We start from the raw sequence: 5,358 nt of genomic DNA, 5'->3' as shown, positions 1-5,358 counted from the left end.
AACAAAGATATTGCAATCTTGGAGAAATGCGAAGTAAAATTCAGAATATTGAATAACATGAACAACTAAAAACTATCCACAATACTGGATCACATAGCTCAATCAAATCATCATGTGAACCATTGAAACTTTTGCTGAATCAACTAGAGATACTTGTGTCAAAACCCTTTAATCCATAGCAACTCATCTAAAACACAAGACAAACCAACTTACTTAATCTAAGTGCAACACTGAAACACATAGAGGAATATGTTGACATCAATGACAAAATGATGTTCCAACAAACTTCTCAACAATAGCCACTAGCCTATTTTATTCATCTCTTCTTTTGTTCTAGTCATTTTAAGCTTATCATCTAGGTTATTGATTCTCCCATACACATTTCCCCAATTCTCCATTAAGCCATCAAGATCATTTGCCACCTTCCAGACTTTGTTGTCCTCCATTCCCTCAATCTAGGTATTAGTCTTGGCTTTGGCTTCAGTGGCCACCTCCAACCTATTTTTTCTTTTGAATTGACACATTCATCTGCGCAAAGAGCCATTTAAGTATATCGTCATGACTTTAAACATCATCATGAATGTCCTTAACAAGCTTCATGAGGATTGTGATGAAGATCGAGTGTTTAAAAGCATATTGGATAGGGTTCATGGGAGGGGAGGGAGGGTTAGCATCATCAATAACAATCTTTGCAAGAGATCGATCCGAGCCTATCATTTTAGAGGTATCTAACTCATAAGAGGAGATCAAGTTAGACTTTGAGTCCTCGAAAAGTTCTACCTCCTTTTACTTTCCATTCTAGGGTTCCTTAACAAGGTCCTTTTTAGAAGCAACAATGACTTTGAATTTGGCCATGCACGTGAGGTTTTTTCTAGTAGGTGATTTATGGCCCAAATGGGACACTTCAACAGAGTTGGATGGGGTGACAATGAGGTAAACATATAAATTTGGGTCGTAAGTGGACCTAGCTTCAATAGTGGGGATCCCAATCGAGGGCCTTTGGTCCAAATGAAAATAATATAGCCTATGAATAAGACCTTGTTGAAGGGGGGTTTACCCTTAGTAATAGCGCTAGATATAGATATGTCTTAAAGTTAATGCTTGAAATTCATTTTTCACACTTTTTGAAGCTTATTTTTAGTTTCTCGATATTATTTCACTTTCAACAAAACCCAATTACATAGTGAATCAATTATAATTTATACATAAGCTCCTACCTATTGTAGATTCCTATCAATAGATATTTTCTCCTTTCTTACCCTTTCAGGTCATTTACTTTTCATTTAATCTTGTTTCACACAGTGTCTCCAATTTATTTCAACATTTTTTTTTGGTTTTAAAGGCTCAATGATGCCAATTCTCTTTAGTGGTTCAATTTCTATATAATATAGATGATTGTTTTAATGAGTTGACTTTTCCTTAGCCACTTAGAGCTTCTTTCAGTTCAACAAACCACACATGGTATGAGGATTTATTAGAGCAATAATATATGAGATTGTGGCATTAGGTGATATTGCTAGCTTGGTGTATTATAAGTCTTTCCCTCATCAAAGTATACATAGTTGAGATGTTTTGTACAATTATTGAAGTATGGTGATAAACATGACAATAAATCATGTCGTGAGCCTTATTATCTCAATAGGCTTATGATGTTGCACTATTAGTCACAAAATAGGTTGGCATTTGTAGTAGGTCCTAGTAAAATTTAAAATGGGTTTAACAATGAAAGTTAGTGACATTATAGTAACTATGTGCCACCAACATGTAAGCCTTTAGAGAAGTCGACATGGAAACCACTTTTTGTTTTGTCATTGGCTAGTTTTGACACATCATCTTGATGCTAGTGTCACTTTTTGAAAGGATCGTGTTTGTAGCTTACAAAGGTGTGACTATGGTAGGTTTGGGATTCATTTCTTCATCCACTAAATATCTATAAGGGGTCATCCTAATAATTCAAAATATAGGTTCAGACCAAGTTCAAAAAATAGTGGATAGTTTGTAATAACCCTTATTAATTATTTAAATCAGATTTACGAGGCCTTCAAACATTTATTTTAGCTTTGCAAAAGTACATCAAAAAAGAAAATTGGGTAAATTTCAATTTTTATCAAATAACTCATGTAGACACCTAAAATTATCCTGTTTAATTAAATAAATATTTTTATTTATTTAATTATTTGATCCTAATTCTTCTATTAATTAAGTAAATATTTATTTTTATAATTAATTCACTTAGCCTCTTCTACCCCTTTTTCTCATTTAAATAAATACTTTTATTTATTTAAATTGTCCTTTCCTAGATTAAATAAATATTTTATTTATTTAATTGATACTGTAGACACCCGAAATTGTCATGTCTAATTAAATAAATATCTTTATTTATTTAATTATTTTAGCCTAATTCTTCTATTAATTAAATAAATCTTTATTTATTTAATTAATTCATTTATCCTCTTCTATCCTTATTTCTTATTTAAATAAATACTTTTATTTATTTAAATTACCCTTTTTCCCTAAATTAAATAAATATCTTATTTATTTAATTGATCGCACTTCCTTTATTAATTAAATGAATTTTTATTTATTTAATTAATTCATTAACCTTTTCTACCCATGACACATGTCATTCATCTCTTAATTGATACACTACCTACCCTATTATTAGTTTATTATTTCCTCTACCCTCTAATCATAGCCGACCATTTATCTTTACACCTCTTAATCTTATCCCTCCATTTCTTATAGTGTCTTCTATATAAGGAGATACTTCGTTCATTATCAACCCTAATCATTCTAATTCAATCATCCTAATGAATCAACTAATCATTCTATTTGAATCAAGCATTCTAGCATTCGAACTTTCATATGTGATCAAGCCTACTTGCAACCACATTTCTATTCTTTGTTGAGCTCTCGTGCACACATAAAATCTGAGAGCAAATATATCAAGCAAGATCAATGGAGATAGGAAGAATGGAGATTCAAACCCTATTGGACATGTGATGGTATAATCTTTATGATTTTATTTGATTTGCATTGTCTTAGGTAATCTTCATATGTTATGGTGGATCTTTGTTGTTGTTAGGCTAGGGTTTTGTGGTTGACTTCATTTAGTCTTTCAATATTGTTCTTATCCATTTTTACCATAAACATTTTGGCATGCCCAGTGGGACATGGATTTTTTTTAGATCTATGTTTTTGTAGATTTTTCTAACCCTATATTGCTGTTTTGTAAAACAATTTGGAGAATAACCTTGTGCAGCTAGGGTTTTGGACACAAAATCAAGATCTTGGAGAGATTTGATCCGATCTCACAAAAAAATTGGAATTTTTCCACAAAATTTTGTTGGCAGGTTGAAGACAGTATCAAGAGCTCTCAATCCAAAATTTAGAATTTTGGGAGCACATTTTCATTTTCTATTAATTTTTTATGATTTATCATAAAAAAATAATTTTGAGAGAAAATGAGTGAATTTTTTGGATTTTCTTATATTTTTGGAAATATCTCATAATTATACATAGGATCTTTTCTTTGTGATTTTAATTTTGATGCAAAATATTTCCTAAAAAATCAGATCTTTAAAACTTAGGGTTTTTTATTATTTTGATCAGATCTCACAAACAACTTTGAATTGTGGTATCAAATAGTTTTTGCAGGTCGAGAACACTATACGAGGTGCTCCGTAAAAATTTCAGATTTTTTGGAGCATATTTGAAGTTTCTATGATTTTTTTTATGTATTTTCATAAAAAATTAATGTTGAGAGCAAATTAGTGAATTTTTCCGATTTTCTTATATTTTTGGAAATTTCTCGGAATTATACATATGATCCATTCTTTTTTATTTTAAATTTGATGCAAAATGATTCCTAAAAAATCATATCTTTGAAAATTAGGGTTTTGCATTATTTTGCTCATATCTAACAAACTGCTTGGGAATTTTGTAGGAATTTGTTTATACAAGTTTGGAAGGCCATCGGGACTATCCAGTAAAAATTTTAGATTTTTTGGATCAATTTTGCATTTTATATGAATTTTTTATTTTTTTTCATAAAAAAATTAATTTTTGGAGCAAATTAGTAAATATTTTGGATTTTCTTACATTTCTGGAAATCTCCTGAAATTTTACAGTTGTTATTTTTTTATGATGAATCATATCTTTGAATTGTTCAACAAAACGCATTTTTGAAGGCCCCTATTTCACAAAGTCTTTTGGATCTAAAAGTTACCTAACTTTTGTGCTTGCAAGAGGGGTATTATTGCAAAAATACTAACAAATATTTGTTGCAAAATTTTGGCAAGGTTTTTTCTTATCTTTATTGTGTGCCTTATTTTCATAGACTAGTAAACATTTCAATTGGTGCACTAAAATTGAACCAGTGTCTTTTGTGTCTTGAGCAATAGGCTCATTTTGTTTCATCTTTAGAGGGCCTATCTCCCCGTGTGGTCATTAGGATTACTAGTGAGGAGAGAACGACCCAAGTGGTAGCAAGGAAAACTCACCTCTTTCGAACCACTATAAATAACTGTATCCATGGTGAAAACCATGGGTAACGTGTGCTGATTAGTTCATACCAACACTACGTCTCCCCATAAACCTGTTTGATCAAATTTATTTAATCATTTGTAGGGCGTAAACCCTACCAGCTAGGAGCCTTACGTATTTATAGAGCTGAAAGTGGCGCATGTATGGCCACACGATCGGATGCCCTTACTAGCACCTTTTTGTTTTAGAAGCCAAAATCCTTCTATTTGTTGAGGCAGGAGGTTGGACCTCTGGAGCGGCCCACACACATACGGTTCTTAGTAGAGATACAAAGTTCACCATGGGGAGTTTTCATGGGGATTGATGCTTTGCTGCCCCGAGAAGTGAGTGCTGAGGGTGGAGTCAGTGGGTTCAAGCATCTAAGTATCTACTCTGAATAGCGTAGCCTCATGTGGGATCAACAACTATTGTCTTGGCCATCCATAAGAATCATGCTTGTCTTATTTTGAACAATCAAACATTCAAGACCAAACATCAAAACATTGTGTCTTCAAGTGTATGCAAAACATTTTACATCAAAGAACACACTTTTCTTTGAGTCATTTTGAGTCTAAACACTTGTAAACATTGAGTCCTCATCAACATTATGTCCTCTTGTTACGAAAAATAGTCAAACAAATTTAGATTTGGTCACAACAAACAACTTCACAAATTGGAAAAATTCACAATTCAACAAACAAGAGCAATTAGTTTTAGAATTCTTGAGCTTCCTAAGTTATTTCTCTAGATTTTCATCTAGCATTCAACCTACCTTTGGGTCTCACAAAGTTCATCATTGCTTTACATCTTGCATTACATTCACATTTGTCTAAA

The sequence above is a fragment of the Cryptomeria japonica genome, chromosome 10 (genome assembly GCF_030272615.1).
Source record: "Cryptomeria japonica chromosome 10, Sugi_1.0, whole genome shotgun sequence".
In the NCBI taxonomy this organism is placed as follows: Eukaryota; Viridiplantae; Streptophyta; class Pinopsida; order Cupressales; family Cupressaceae; genus Cryptomeria; species Cryptomeria japonica.
The sequence above is the reverse complement of the archived record's forward strand: the minus strand, read 5'-3'. Positions refer to the sequence as shown.